This window comes from Heterocephalus glaber, unplaced genomic scaffold, assembly GCF_053883595.1.
Source record: "Heterocephalus glaber isolate CG9 unplaced genomic scaffold, H.glaber_assembly_v1.0 deba00000738, whole genome shotgun sequence".
Lineage (NCBI taxonomy): Eukaryota > Metazoa > Chordata > Mammalia > Rodentia > Bathyergidae > Heterocephalus > Heterocephalus glaber.
Window position 1 is genome coordinate 7,489,846 of NW_028258161.1, and position 17,112 is coordinate 7,506,957.

The 17,112-nt window shown below is 35.2% G+C and overlaps 1 long non-coding RNA gene across 13 annotated transcripts in view; it reads left to right on the top strand.

The window, feature by feature from the left end:
* LOC101711862 (uncharacterized) overlaps positions 1-17,112 on the top strand; it is a 302,781-nt gene that overhangs the window by 228,400 nt on the left and 57,269 nt on the right. For 8 of the 13 annotated variants that reach the window (XR_015449550.1, XR_015449548.1, XR_015449547.1 and 5 more), the window contains one exon: positions 3,232-3,277. The exons of 3 other annotated variants lie outside the window; for them this stretch is intronic. This is a non-coding gene — a long non-coding RNA (uncharacterized LOC101711862). Of the gene's footprint in view, positions 1-139; positions 1,449-3,231; positions 3,278-17,112 lie in introns of those variants that run through there. 2 more of the 13 variants (XR_015449555.1, XR_002388445.2) reach the window with 2 other exon arrangements.

Sequence of the window (17,112 nt, forward strand, 5' to 3'; positions counted from 1 at the left end):
GTCTTTCCATCAACTTTATGTTCTGGTTTTTCTACATTTTTTTTCAAATTTCTGCCATCATATATTTAATTTCTATGAAATCTTATTCTTTGAAAGCTCCTTCTATAGCAGTTTCTATTTTATTTATTTTGTATTTATTCTTCTCAGCTTTTAGAGGAAATAATGTTAGTTTTCCTAATTTTTCTCATACAAATCTATTTCCTTTGAGCTTCTGTTTTGGTTTCTCTCTTTTCCTCTTTCATCTGGCAACCTGTGTGTATTCTATTCCTACACAGGGTAAAGACTTAAAAAGTCAACTGGACAGTTTGATCACAAATCTATGCATTTCACTGGGGAGTGATCAGGCAGGATCGGCTTATTTCCCCAGCCAGCTTTCCCTCACCCTACCTCCTATATCTGGTGGATAGAGAAAATCACAACCTACTAGAGCAGAAGCTTCCCTGCGAACCAGTGCTGGGGTAGAAGAACCCAAACTGTATGGAGATACTGCTTGAAGCTCAGTGTGAACAAGCCGGAGAGACAGAAATCCAGGCAGCTCAGCCCAGGAGGGGATCCTCACGTTTTTGTGAGTTTCAGCTTGAAGATATTAACAGCGATCTTGCAGTAAATAGTGGACCAAATTTCCTCAGGGTTCTGGCAGGGAGAGGAGAAAAGAAACCGGTTTGAAATACACCAGAAAATTCTGTTGTTAACAAAGCAGGCTCTCAGGAGAAACTATTTTAACACAGCCTAAAGCACATTACCTCAGTACCTAACCTAGTTGGACAAAGAGATATCTAACTCCAGCCTCCTCCAGCCTTAATATTGTGACTCCAGACCCTCCAAGCCATCTGGTCCCACCTGGCAAACACTGAGTCCTAACGAGAGAGGCACAGAATTACATCGCAAAAGATCAATTTTCACAGTTCCTTAACTGAATACATCATGTCCATTTTTTAATAAAAATTACTAGACATACTAAAGTAAAACCAAACAGTTTGAAGAGACCGAACAAACGTTGAAACCATAGTTATATATGGAAATAAAGTTGGAATTTGTTTTTCAGTACCGGGGATTGAACTATGGACCTTGTGCTTCCCAGACAGGCACGGTGCCATTGAGCTAAATCCTCAGCCCAGTGTTGGAATTATTAACCCAGGATTTTGGAAAAGCTTATTACTATATTAAGGGCATTAAAAAAAAACTAGATAGTCTGAAAAAGACACAGAAAACATAAGCAGAGACGTAAGAATTCTACGGAAAAAAATCAAAACAGAATTCTAAGAAAAAGGTCACTGTGACAAAAGTGACGATAGCCTTTGCTGAGGCTGTCAGTAGACTGGATATAACCGGAGAATCTCTGAGCTTGAGGATCGGCCATAGAAACTTATAAACCTGAAAGGCAGAGAAAACAAAAAAGACATAAAAAGTAAACAGACTATCCAAGAACTGTTGGATCATTTCAAAAGGTACAGCAAATACATACTAGAAAGACCTTTTAAAAGGCAAAGAAGGAAAGAAAGGAAAAGAAACAATATTTGAAGCTATAATGTGATTTTCTCCAAACCAATGTCAAGCATATATACTCTCTCTCTCTCTATATATGCTATAATGTTATTTGAAAGTAGAATTAGTTTAGTTAGAACCTTAGAATCAGATAACTTATTATCATTAGAAGACTTTATTCCAAATGGACAATTTAGCGAGCAGAAAATTAATACAGACAAGTTTGAATCCAATAGCACCACCAATCAACTACGTATAATTGATATCTATTGGCTACTTCATTCAATAACAGGAGAGTACACATCATTCAAGGTCACAAGATCACTTTCTCAAATTGATAAAAAAAATTATAAAATCCCTACAGCTAACATACTCAGTGGTGAGAAATTGTAGCTTTCCTTCTACTATCAGGAACAAGGCTAGGAAGGCCCCTTCACCAGCTCTTTGTAATACCATAGTGAAAATTCCAGCCAATGAAATAAGAGAAGAAAAAGAAACACATTATTATTTACACTAGTACTCCCCAAAATTAAATACTTCAGTACAAATCTAACAAAATATGTACAAGATCTGCATGAGGGGGAAACTACAAAACTCTCATTAAAAAATAGCAAAAAAGACATGAGAGGAGAAATATTCTATACTCATGGATGTGGTGGTCAACTGAAGGAATAAAATTTGATTTGAACAATAAAATTCAATACAAGAATCTAATACTGTTTAAAAGGTTAATTAGAAATCTATGTAAGTACTTTCATTTAAAATATAATTTAGAATAAATATATTTGATAAGCCAAATATGTATTTTTACAAATTATAAATGAAAGTTGCTGAACATAGCAAACTATTCTTTATTTTAAATGAAAACTGAAGAATTGGGTTGATCCTTTCTGGGCATGAATTGTAACCATAGTCTTGTGGAAAAGTTTATGTCATTTTTATTCTAGTCAACTCAGTTTGGATTTATTGTTAGTTTTGTCCTAAATGAGTTAAAGAAATGGAGTTTTCCTTGAAACATACCCTTTTATAATAATATAATAATTAAGAATTTCTAATATAGATACTGTCATACACATATATGTGTAAGTATATTATATGTGGTAATAGAAAATATATTGCTAATATTACTTTCTATTTCATGGGTTTCTGCTCATTCTATTTGAGACAGAAAGCATGAAAAATATACTATTTTAGCATCTGAATGTTATCAGAGTAGTGGAAAAGTAATGAATGGTAGATAGTTCATAATTGAAGCTGTGGAGAAAACTCCAGAATTCCATCATAGGAAACCAGCTGTCTTGCAGACTTAAGCAGGCAAGATAATTGTATTATCTCTCAATAAGCACCGTGCTGTGGAGGGGCTTAGCAGCAGTACAGTTCCTCCTCGCGGGTGGGATCTGCAGGATGATCTTCTCTCTGCCCCAGCTCACAGAGCTGCACCTCGTGGGCTGAGGAAGAAGCCACTAGCTGCATCCAGTGTTGGGAGCTGGGAGTACCTGGGGCCACCTGAGCAGACTGCCTTGAATGTACACTTCAGACTCAAACAGGAGCTTTTAAATAGCTCCACATGAAAATGTAGATGCTGAGAAAAACATTCGGCTCTATCTCAGCTGTTTAGATATTTGCCACTGAATTGCACAAATCGATGTGCTTACCCTTTGGACTCTAACAATTGATCCAAATTACTAATTATCAAAGTCGAAACCTCTAAACTTCAGTAATAGTGACCTCTCCTTTTCTCTTCAGGAATCTCTAGGTATACCAGTCTACAATTCCAACAGATACAAAAAATGTAAGTAGAAGAAAATAACCAGTCAGTGGGATTTAATAAAGTACATTAAGTTTTATTGGTAAGGGTAAAAAATACAAGGGAAAACTGAGAAGAGAAATGAGGACATAAGTAAATACATATTTTGAGATTTGTGAAGGAAAAGATAAGGCTACTTAATTTTTTTAAAAAAGCAATTTGAGTAAATAATGTTAGCCAAAAGGGTTAACAGGAGGTAGATAAATTTTTTTAAGTATAAAAGGAAAGATATGTACTACGATGGAATACTAGCACCACTTAGCAATTTCAGAGTGCTTTCATCTTCAAAGCATCTTGCATGTTCACTAATTAATCCTTCCAACACCCTTGTGACGTAGACGTGACAAACAAGGACAGAAGCCAGTCTGAAACGACTAATGTACCAGGCTCACTGGTGGAGGAAGAATCATGAAAGCAAGTTGCTAATGAGAGGAAGCCTGTCTATAAACCATTGGAGTTTTATAGATGTAATTTTGGCGTTCTTTGGTGCTTCCTGGTTTTTAAGCTATGTAGGAGCAGGATACTGTGTGTGTGTGTGTGTGTGTGTGTGTGTGTGTGTGTACTTTCAATACTTGTTTACAGAAACACAGAGCCAATAATAGAATTTTAAAGGAAGAGTTCACTACTGTTTGAGTTCAGTTAATGCTGTACTAACGTGGACTACTCAAACGACAAAAATTTAATGTTATCATTAGTACTGGAGCAGCAGTTAGGTAGTTGCTTTTTATGATGTGTAACTTGTGCTCTTAGATGATACACACCTACTATAAAACTGCAGTGAAGGGAGTAAGACTGCATAGGGACTTATTTTCTGTCCTAGTCTGACATGTAGTCCTTTCTTCCTTAGTCGTTTCAACACTAAAGCAAGTATGCAAGGCTCAATTAAGTGAGAGATCTAAAAATTTTAAGTTCCTAATCACCAGACACTCATTTGGGAAACTTCCAATGAAGACTACAAATGCTATCAGTGTTGTAATAAAGTTCTTACCCCCTTGCCACATTCTGAACTCAATCTAGCCTGTAGGAAAAAAAAAAGAAAAGATATTCCTGTTTGTCTTACATAATGATTTAAGTTATCTGGAATTTACGTAAAGAGAAATGACATGCATAGAAACTTTGGCTATATTTCTTAAAGTAATTGTAGGTAATTCTCTACCCCAAAATCATCATTTGGGGTAAAAAAGAAAGAATAATGCCTCTGTGTAAGCTCTTAGAAAATTACCTGTAACAGTTTTATGTTACTTCTACCTTTTTGTATACAACACAAATAGATGTTTTAGCTCATTAAAATAATTTAATATCAATTAATAGAGGCTTATCCTAAAGATAATAATTTTCTTAAAGAAATAGGATTTAAAAATATCTATTCCATGTGATTTCTTTTACTAAAAGCCTAGATAGTGCCATCTAGAAGAACCTATCAGTGTATACTAATAAGATCATTATAAATGTAGGCAATTAATACTCATAAAATTATGAAAGACTTGTTAATTTCTTATAAATTATTCAACTAGAGAATAAATAAAACAGTTTCAGTGTTTTAGTTAAAATGTAACATTAAAAAAGTTCTATTCTAGCCTTCTTATTTGTCCCATCTAAAAACATTCCCCATCCTACCCTCAGTATATTTGCCCCTTGTGAGTCCCTGTATGTTCCTTTCTCATGATTTGGCTTAAGTTTTGAATCTTAGTAGCTTATGTCTGTGCTAGCTTCTCAGAGATGTCAGTCTGCTTCCTTTTTCTGCCTCTCTGTGCAGTGCCGTGAGCCCTGTCTCCTATTATTCCATGGCAACAGTAGTGTGCCTGTCCCCAGACTTGCAGAAGAAGATAGGATGAGCCCATGACCGTCCTGGGAGGATGATAGAAGTGCAGGCTGTTGGAATCCGAGGTGACCCCAGCAGGGAGTCATGTCACCCAGGAGCAGCCTTTCTGTCTCAGGCTAAGGGGATAACAGCAGTGTGACTCACTGATGACAAACCTGCTAACATGTGCATGTCCTTGACTTCCTGTCCTTCGTGACCATTGTCATCGGGGGCATATTTAGCCTGACTGTGCTGCTCTGAAATTTAGTACTAAGGCTTTTGAAACAGTAATAAGCCACAAGTGATAAATGACTAGTTCCAGAAAGAAACCCAACTGCCTTGTTTACACCACTGCTACAAAATTTCTCTTCCAACCTGTAGGTGTAAGGGGATGCGAGGGAGTTGACTGTCTTCCGCTGTGTGGGCTCCACAGTGTTACATGAATTTGTGTCTTTTCCTTCTCCCTCTCTTCCTCCCTTCTTTTCTTTCCCCAAACTAAACATGGATTTTCAGCATTGCATCTGCATAATAAAGTCACGTCTGTTACTGTCCAAGATTTCAAATGTGGTACAGACTTACAGCAACTTCAGTCATTCAATTAACAAATGTTTGTTAGTACTTACTGCAGAAGAGACTGTCACAGATTTAGGCACTGTGACACAATAAAGAATGAGATAGAGCTCCTTCCCTTGTAGAGGTCTCAGTAATTAGGGAGGCTGACTCTGGAATACTCCCAATTAAAATGCTGTCTGCTTTTTGATCATAAAATCCAATCCGTCTACCGTATCTCAATCTCTCATACTTTCTGTTGTTTTTAATTATTTCTGGCATTTTTGTTTTGCTACCTAACATCACTATCATTCCACTTAAAGAGTAACCTTGTTTGTTTTTGTACTGGTCTGCTGGCAATGAATTCTTCAGGTTTGAGTATATATGGGAATATCAGTATTTGATTTTTGCTTTTGAGGGGGTATTTTAAAATATGCAATTCTAGTTTGGCTGTTGTTTTCTTTTAATATTTTAAATGTATTGATCCTCGTCTTCTTGATTTCATTTCTTTTTTATTACAGCTATTAACATATATCATAGAAATTAGTGGAATTTAATGTGACATTTCCATACGTGTTTGTATCATGCATTGATCACATCCACCTACACTTTTTCTACTGTCTTTCCCCTCCTCTGGCCCACTTTCCAGCCCCTAATGTAGTCCTCCTTCTGCTTTCAGGTCTTCTTTTTACTCTTTATTTATTTAAGTTCCCACACCTGAGAGAAAACATGAAATCTATGTCTTTCTGTGTCTGGCTTATTTTGCTTCTATTGAGACATTAGTTGCGTGACTTTGATGCTTCTTTAAAGGTACTGTTTTTCTCTGAGAGTTTTAAATATTTTTCCTTTGTCTCTAATTCTCAGTAGATTTTCTATGATTTGATTATTTGACTAGCTGTGTATGTGTGTATGATAAAATTATTCTCCTTGCGTTTTGAATTTTTGCTCAGATCTGTATCTTAAATTCTTTTTTGAAAATCTATATTCACTTCCAGTATTATAATATGTATGTATGTTCATGTGTATATGGGCTATATATAATAGTCATATGTATATGACATGGAGAACATCTCCAACATACATGTTATTGAACATAGATATACATACATCTTATGTGTATATATATATCTTATGTATATATTTGCATACATATTTCTTTGCACCATTGTTTTCCTTTGCTTTTGGTCTCTGTATTTAACCTGTATTTTTCTTATTTTTTTCTGGTGACTAGTTCACTAATCCTTTCTTCTGCTGTATCAATATGCTATTATACTCACATAAGTATGAATTTCTGTGTATCACACTTTCAATGATAGAATTTTCATTTCAATGCTAGAATTTTTATCTCATTGTTTATAACATATAACAGTTCTCTAGTGGTATACTTTGTCTGCTACACTTTTTGGAAAATATTCACTACAACTCTTTTAAAGTTCATTGTTAAAAAATCTTCAATAACTTAAGTGAGAATTCCTTTGTATTGTTTTCTCTTCATCATGTTCTTACATGCCTAGTACATTTTTACTGAGTAATATACCTCATGTAGACTCTGGATGCTATTTTAGTTTTTCCAAGAGGATTTACCCTGGTCTGTGCTAGAAACACAGAGTAATGTCAGATGGCAGTCTTCTGATCACAAAGGCAACTCAATGTTAGGTTAAATCTATCTCTAATTGTCCCCTAATTTATGGGTGCAGACTTCCAGCATTCCCACAGATTTCTAGAAATAATTGCTAAGATTCTTCTCCACAGATATCCCAGAATCTGATTTCTGTCTTGTTAGCGTGGTACTGTTTAGTCAGTGGAGAATATGAATCCTCTAGATGTTTTTATTCTTTTTCCCTTGAGAGTGTTACAATCAGGACCATATATGGAATAGATTATGGAAGCCCAGTTAGGAGGTTGTAGTAATAGTTTGGATATGAGCTAATGAAGCAAGATACAGGGAGTTGGCAGGAGACGTGTATATGAAGAGAAAGATATGGACCTTCTAACGAAAGCAGAGTGTGCTAGTTAACTATGTGAAAGTTAATGTGTCAAAATCTCTTTCAGACTCTAAGACTAGGTAACTGAAATATAGTCTGAAGGCAACTAAAAAATGATATCGTAACTTAGAAGAGATTTTAGAAATGGAAATATATAGATCCAATACACATATAGGAGAAGACTGAAGACTTGGTAGGGGATCAGAGCTTTTGGTTGAGAACCAGAAAGGGAACAAAGGAGAAGAGAAGAAACCAGAGAACTGATTCACTGGCCTCACATCCATTTTGAGATGAATCTGATGGCAGATGATCCTTTTTTCTCTTAACCAATATGTGTCACCATAATATATAAGGAAAAATTCTATATAAACGTTCTATTTAAGTGTAGACAGTGTTTAGTATTCATAAGGGAATAGAGATGAAATAGAAACATGAAATGATTTTATGATATCTGTACTTTCTACTTTTCTTATGTCAGACTGACTAAAATTTCTATCGCCACAGTGTATAAAGACTATTGATCATTATGAAAGAAAGATTTAGTTAACTCTATTCTTTTTAGAACTTTTTATCCTTTGGATACTTGAAATTTCCAAAAGAACTTGATGAAAAGTGTATTTGGAATTCTTAAATACAGGAGAGCTTAGGGTCCATGAATAGAGCAAAGGGAATGAGCTAGTGCTGAAAGTAAATTTACTCTGTGTCAAAATGCACCGTGGAGCCAGTGGTATGTGATAAGATATGGTGGCTTGTTTTGGACCCCTCCTCCTAAGTGCTAAGATTGGAGTTTTAATAATGTAACAGTTCTTTGGGCTTTATGACAAGGAATTCTTGAAAGCATGCAGCACTTCAGTAGGCTTATCAGACTACTTCCAGGATAAATACAGAAAGAATTTTTCTGTATTAATCTTCAGGCAATACATTTGCATTAGCTGTCACTTACATTTGCTGAGAAAAACTAACCTCAGTGATCTTTGCAACATTTGGTCCTTTTAAGAGCACATTGGAAGTAAAAGAGCCCATGATTTGAATAAAAAGTAGTAAACTTGCTTGAGTCTTTTTGTAACTCCCACCTAGTGTGTGTGGTCAAAATAAACAGTAAAACTATATAGTTTTAATCCCTTGATAAAAGCATAGATTTATGGATGCTTAACAGTTGTGCCCATAAAACCTAGCCTGATAAAGTCTTCATAAGCCTGCCTATATTTGCAGATCTAGCTTAGATTTAAAAAAAAAAATCTTATCTTAACCATTTCTCACCCTTCCATTTAGTTCCCTTTAGTAGCTATGTATCTTCTTTTGAATTCCAAAAAAGGAAGGGGCAAAGCAACCAAGTCTTCTGCCAGCCTAAATAGCATTCAGCAATTCGAGCATAAGCAGCCATTTTTTTTTGTTTTTGTGTTCACAAGTTGGCACATCAGTACCAGTTAGTCCAGAGTTGTGATTCTCACCTTGGCATAACATCCGTGTCACTGAGAAGTTGTTTTTGTAGAGGGAGGTACTGGAGATTCAACCCAGGACCTCACACATGCTAGGCAAGCACTGTACCACTGAATCAGGGTCTCTCTAAATTGCCCAGGCTAGACAAACTTGTGATCCTTCTGCCTCAGCTTCCTGAGTGGCTGAGATTGGAGGCATATTCTACTGTCCCCAGCACTGGTGCAGACGTCTGAGTGCCACCCACAGGTTTGGTTTAGTTGGTCATAGGGATTTTAAAAAATCTCCAGATAGATGTAAAATGACACCTTTTTGAAAAGACCTTGGGAAATACAATTCCCTAAAGTAATTCCTGTAATTAACCTCTTAGAAGAGTCTGTCTGGATTTCATCCACTAAATACTACTTAATCTTTACAGTTCTACATATACATATTAGTTATACCTATTCACATATGAATTCAGTGTGAGTGTGTGGACAGCACTGTATAAAACACAGGCCTATTTTACATGTATACAGGTAAGCTTGCCACATTTAACAAATAAAAATAGAGAATATACAGTTAAATTTGAATTTCAGGTAAGCAATGAGGTTTTTTTTTTTTTTTTTTTTTTAGTATAAGTTCGGCTCATGCGATACCATAGTTAGGATATGCTTATACCAGTGTTATTTGTTGTTTGTCTGAAATTTAAATTTAGCTGGTATTCTGCATTTTCATTTGGCAACCTCTAATTTATATGCTATGTAGAAAATGTTTGGCAGTTCCCCTCTAATGAAAGCATTTTTGTTGACTTGTAATCAATCACCTATGAAAACATTTCCTATTGGTGTAATCACAATGAAGTCATATAAGACAAGCAATTTAGTCAGTGGGGCTGAGCTGTCTAACCCAGCTCCCTAAGCCCCCAGACCTACTTATTCATTTAAAAAAAAATCCCTTTGTCTAAGATATTTATAGAACAGATCAATTTTAATTTCCTTTACCTCTTGAGCCCCTGGTTCATAATTCTTCCTGCAGAGATTTATCAGCCGTCTGATACAGTTCTGGGTAAAAGTTGGTGCCCAGGGGGGTCACTTTCATTTCAACCTAAGTTGTCTCGACTGTCTTAATTTGTGCACCGATTTGTTCAGCAGCCCCCTAAGGAAGGAACTTTCTGATTTTGGCCCTGTTTACCTTTCATACAAACAAATTCAACATTTTCCAGACTGGTTGGCTCTTAAAAATCACAGGAGAGCTAGAGGAAAGCTGCCTGTAGGCTGCTGAGGAATATTCCCTGCTATGTTCTAGGAAAAGCATGTTCCTCACAGCTGCTGGAGGATAATCTATAGAGTCATGGTTATTTAGATTCTGTGGAGAGGCTGTACAGATCCTGAAGTTATTTTTCATAAGGAGAGTGCAAGAATCTGTCAGATACAAAGGTGAAATGTTCTTGCCTTATGTAACAGTACTATGGATTTTTCCATGGGGAAAAAAAGGGTCAGAACTGTTTTAATTTTTTATTTTCTCATAAAAGTGAAATGTTCTTCAAAAGCCATTTTAAACACAAGGCAGTAACATTTAGTATATCCTATGCTTGCACATGACCAACTTTCTCTTAACATTTTGTTCATCTTTGATTCAGAAAGCTTGAATTGATATGCCTGGATGTGTTTATACTGAACTTTCAATCAGTTAAGATTTTCATCCATATCCTACTCTCCAGCCATGTCTTCTATCCCTAAACTAAAAACCACATAGCATCTTGTGGCAGCCGTAGGAAACGTCTCACATGAAGGAACTGTTTTCTGTGATCACAAAGTAGAGGTTAAAACACTATGAATCGAGACTTCTTGTTTATGCCAAACAAATAGGAAACTATAATGGATTCGCTTATTAGAATTTCCTCATATTTGTCCTTCTATTTCTAAAACAAAGATATTTAACTGAATATTCTGCTAGTTCTGTGGGTGATGTGTTAGAGAGTTTGAGTCTTCATCTGGAAAGTATCATGTAATATATATTCCATTGTTAGGTCTAGTGAGTTCAAAGCTATAATTTATTTAATAAACACTGCTTTTTTTCCCCTCCAGGTAACAGCTTTATTGTTTTATTTGTTTTAAAACCAAAGTTAATGTCTCCACACTCAGAGCTTCTTTCTCATTCTTCCAAAGCCTAATCCAACCTGTATTTCCTACCTCTTCCTGCAAGGTTCCACTTTGGATCAATATACTTTTATTTCAATCTTTTCTTGTTTCCTCTGCTTTCCTTTCCTTTTTATCAACTTTAAACCCCTTTACCAAATGTGTCTGACTATTTAGCCTAATTTACATGCTTGCTGAGATTTTTTCTTTTCTATTCCTGACCTTTCTCTGCAATTCTGCGTGTAAATAACTGTTTCCTTTCTTGTCCAACTCTCTTCTTTGCTGAATGACTTCCTTTCCTTCTTCAGTCTCTCCTGTTTGCTCAGAAGAGCTGTTAACAGTGAAATTTACTGTTTGAGTCCTTGGCTTGCTTTTACCATCCAGCCGAGGTCACAGTACTACTTGGCTTCTGTCACACAGATTAGATTGATTATGGGAGCAGAGAGGGTGACAGATTCTTAATTCACCCCGAGAGAGGTGTTTTAAGTGTTGGAACCAAACCTGCAATACTTTGATTTAATGCTTTAGAATCTTGAATCTTGGCCAAACTCACCAATTATTTGGCTTACATGCATAAACCTGAGATGCCTTTAGCCTTACTCTCCTCTTGTCCCAGGAGTCCTGCAGTAGAATTCTCTTTGCGGGTGAAAGCCAGAGTTCATTTGTGGTTGGGACTCAGTATAGTTACTTTTATGGTTTGTTGTAAAGGGCAGGGGGTGGGAATGGGGAGAAGGAAGGTGGAGATTCTTCCCTTCGACTTACACAATAGCCCTCATTCTATTTTTCTTCTCAAACAAAGCCCGATCTCCATCGAAAGTTTTAGGCATTTTCATTTTCTTTCTTTCTTTCTTTTTTTTTTTTTTCCTGGTGATTGAAGTCATATGAACTCCTTAATTGGCTCTAGGTGTTTTGACTGTTGCTTGAATAACAGTACTCAATACAGTTTTGAGTTTTTGTGCTTTTATGATCATTGACATCTCTGAATTGCACTGATCAAAATGAAGGCAACATTTACATTCTACTCAAGTCATTGACCTGCTGCAGGCTACTGCGGTTCTCCTTTCCATGTTCTCAGGACCTCAGAATTTCGAATTGTACCGGAGGTCCTGGAGCACCCCTAGGGTCCAGGACTGTCATACCACTTCCCACAGCCAGACGTTTTCCCCCGTGGAAAATGGAGCCTGCTGGCTGTAACTGTGAGAGAGGCCCAGAAGGCATTAGAGGGCCATGTGAGCTCAGGAAGCGGCCTTCTTGTTGGTTCACATCCGAGGCTACAGCATGACTCGCTGCCAAGTTGCTCAGCAGGGAGGTTCTGGCAGTTTGGAAGTGGTTTTTATGTGGATGGATATTAACAGCTTCCCAGACACAATTAAATCAGAACAGGAACCGAGTTAGGCAATTCTGCCAAATTTTGTCAAAGTAAAGTAAACTAGATCACTGTTCATTCTTTAACATTATTTTGCTAAAACTTAATCTAAGTCAAATGTTAAACAAATTTAAAAAACCTGTTAGGCTCACCTTCCCCCACCATCGTTACTTTTACTCCATCAAAATACCATTGATTTAGGGTCACCAGGCTCATATATATATATATATATATATATATACAATGTAGAGACCTCCTTTAGTATGATATGTACAGTGAATGAAATACTGAAGCCCTACAGAAGCTACTCCTAAGTTATTTAGGCTTTGAGATCATTTTTGGTGGCAATACAAGATTATAGCAATGAGCATAGGTCATCATATGTAAACGTTGGATATGTAAATGTTGGACATGGTACGGGGTATGATAATGTCACTGTAGCTAAAGGAGGAAATGAGGACAAGGTCTGGAAGGAGGAAGTTTACTATACTTACAAGTACCAGAAAGGTGTCACTGCTATGAGGCGGAGCCACAGGCTCCACGTTCTAAATGTTTTAATGATTTGACTTTCACATTTAAGCCTTCATCCATCTAGAACTGAGTTTTATATGTTGAGTGATTTGTGTGCATTTTCTTTTCATTGGAATCAACAGATGAACAAGTATTGTTTATTGACTAAGTCATCCTTTTTCCATTTATCTATAATGACCTGGTGTCAAGTTTCTTATATGCATGGATTTTCTTTATGTAGAGCTCTCTATTCTGATCCATTGATCTATTTGTCTACAGTGGAACTAATATTAATTACTATAGTTTATGGGTAACTCTATCTGGTAAGAATGGAATCTCCAGCTTTTCCTCATCTTCCTTCTCCCTGCCCTGCCCTCCTTTTTCCTTTTCTGCCTACTTCTTTTCTTATTCCACCTTCTGGCCTTTATTTTTTTTTTTCTCAGATGTCTTTTTTTCTTTCCATTTTTGGCTTTTTCTTTTCACATGCATTTTAGAACCACCTTAACTATTTCTACAGAAACAGCCTTTTGGGATGTTAAATTGGAATTGCATTCAATGTAAGAAATAATTTGTGCGAGAGTGGCATTTTTGTATGAAGTGAACTTTGATTCCATGTCTAAACAATCATAGTATCTATCTTACTTTATTTATGGGTTTTCTCTAATTCTTTTTTCTTTTAATAAGACTTTGCAATTTCCCCCATGATGATCTTACACAACATTTTTACATATTTATTTATAGGCATTTTATTGCAGTTGCTGTATGACAACCCCCCTGCATACTTAGTAGTTTAAAATAACAATTTATTATCATTCATTGTAGTTCTATGGATGGGTAGGCTCTGCTTAATAGGTTTTATGCAATTTGTCTCTTGGAGGATTAATCAGGTAACCAGAGTAACTGGGGCTGGCATCACCTGAAGTCTGTAGTGAAAAGAAAGTGTCAGATGGGCTATTCATATGGCTGGCGGCTGGCTCTCACCATTGGCTAGAAGTTCAGCAATAGCTGCGAATCAGAGCCTTTGTTAGGAAAGAAGCCTCTCTGTATCATCTCTAGCAGTTTGGGTTTCTGATAGCACAGTGGCTGTGTTCCAAGAGAAATGACCCATAAGCAAGTGTAGTAAGAGCACGTGTCCTAAGAGAACAGAGCGCATGCTCCGTGCCTGCCTGGAGTTTTGTTCCCAGGCTTGGGAGTCACATGGCATTACTTCTTTGTACACTATTGGAAGAAGCAGACATGAGTAGCAGAATGTCCAAGGCATAGGGCCCACACCCTTTCATGGAAGGAAAACATTTTGGAAAATCATGCTATAAGACTGCCACACTAGATAACTTTCATTGCTTTTCCTTTTTACTGCTACAGTAAATGGTAGTTTTAAATCACTTTACATTTTCTGTTGAGTGTATACTTGCAAATAACTTTGAGGCATTAACTCTGCATCTAATAACTTTTCTAAGTTTTCTTATTAGTTTACATAGTTCTTTAGAGTTTTTCACTTAGGTAATCATATTACCTACAAGCAAGGAATGCTTCATTTCTTCTTTCCTGGAAGTTATGTGTTACGGTGCTGTTACCATTAGTATTTTGTCCTATATTTTATTTAGGTCTCCAGGAAACACTGATTAGAATAGTGAATGTTCTAATCTTATTCTTGATTTTAAAGGGAATGTTTTCAGATAAGAAAGCTCCCCTCTTACTTATAGTTTTATTTTAAGTAGGTATTAAGTTTTATTCATGTTTATTCTTCAAGCAACCCTATTTTTTTTATTCTAATATATTATGATGGTGCATTTAACAAGCAGATCTTCAGTCAAAGTCTTGTGTTCTTGAAATTAACTCAATGTAGTCATGACATATTGTCTTGTGCTGTTTGCTTATATTCTTAGATTTTTGCACCCTTGTTCTTGAGTAAAATGGGTCCATACATTTTTGTTTTTAATCTTATACTTTTTGGTTGGATTTGGTAAAAAGACTGGATTAGAATCAGCAGTTACAGAAGGTTGTGTTTTTTAATTTCTTTTCCCGTGAAAGTTTTTTTCCCCATGAATATATGATAGAATCCACCTGTAAAAACAATTGATCTCATAGAAGCTGAGAGTAGGATTGTGGTTTCCAGAGGCTGGGGAGAGTAAGGGGGAGAGAGTGACAGGAAAAGTCTGGTCAATTGGTACTAAGTTACAGTTAGAAGAAATCGGTTTTGGTGATGTATTGCACAGTAGGCAAATACAAATAATGATGTGTAGTGCACTCTTAAAAATTAGAAGAAAGGATTCCTAATGTTTTCATCACAAAGGAATGATAAGTGTTTGAGGAGATAGATAAGTCTACTTTGAATTGAAGGTTACACAATCAAAACATCACATGGTCGCCAATAAATATGTACAGTTTTACTTGTAAACTAAAAAAGAAAATCAAATAACAAAAAGGAAAAAAATTGATCTTATTGCTCTCATTATAGAGATTTTTAAAGTACAGATGTATTTTTCATAATTATTATACCAAATGACGCTTTCTAGTTCTTCTTGAGTCAGTTTGGATAATTTATATTTTTGCAGGGTTTGTTTATTTCACCTAAGGCTTAAACTGCATTTGTATAAAGATGTTCCCAATATCCTCTTATAATATCAGTGTCCACTTCACAGCTGAAAAGTCCCTCTCTTTCCTCAATCACACTTGTTAGAGGGTTGTAATTCATTATTTTTTCAAAGAACTAATTCTTTCTATTTTGTTTACTTCAGCTCTTGGCTCATTATTTTCTTTTTCTGCCTTTTTGGGGGAGGGGCTGTATCGGTTCCATTTATCTTACTAACTCTTAAATGTGTTTAATATGTTAATGTCAGCTTCTCTTCTATTTTAACACAAGAATTTTACCATTTTAATTTATTACTAACTACTCTCTTAGTATGATTTCAAAAGTGTTACTACTTAATATTTTATTATTATTCAGGTACAAATATATACATTGTTGGTCCATTAGTTATTAAAAAGCATATCTTATACATCTCTAATTTATAGGATTTGAAAACTTTTTTTTCTAATAATTTTGTAGGGATGGAGGGATCACAGAATATATTCTGGATGATATAATTTCAAAATTTTATTGAGGTTTGCCTCATAGCATAATATCCCTTTAAATGTTTATAAATTTTGAAAAGAATGTGCATTTGTCAATTGTTAGATATAATATCCTATAACCATTTATAATATCAAGTTGCAGATTTGTAGTGTTCAAATTTTCTAGCCCTTATTGAACCATGAATCATAAAGAATGTTGTATTAAAATATTCCACTATGATGAGATTTTGCATTATAATTTTTGTTACATGTATTTTGAAGTTTAAATTTCAAATTAGATTAGCTTCTTGGTCTATTGAAATGTTTATTACTATTATTGCTTTAAAGTCTGATAATTTGCAGATATTTTATCAAAATTATGAGTAGTAATTACCTGGTGAAAGTTTTTAGTTTTAACATTTCCTGTTAAGATTTTGAGTTGTAAACTTAATACTTTTCTTACAAGTAGGATAGAGGTCAGTTTTGTTTGGCAAAATATAATTGTTGATGTGAAATGGAGATACAGTAATTCTTGTTTATATTTATTGTTATTATTCAAATATTCAGACTTTTTTTACTATTTTTCATTTCTACGCGTCTTACTCTTTTAGGCTTACTTTACTTCTACTATTTAAAATTGGTGGCCTTTCCTCATTCTACTTTTCCTCTCTATTTTTATATTTTGGGATTACTCAAAAATGTTAAAAATAACAAAGATAGAGCTCATTCATGTTTAAAACATTATCTTGAGCTTCTTTCTGAAATATTCAAGACCTTAATATAATTTAATTTTGATACTTTTTGTTTTATGTGCTTTAATATAGCTTAAATTCTATCTTTTTAATTACATTTAAAAATGTATTATCACTACCATTTTTGTTTTCCTCTCTACAGCCACTGGTCAGAGAGTTTTTTCTACCTATGTTTTATCCTAAAATTATTCTGGTTTTAGAAACTCAATATTTTTCTAGAAAATGTCATCATTTTTTCTCTTTCAT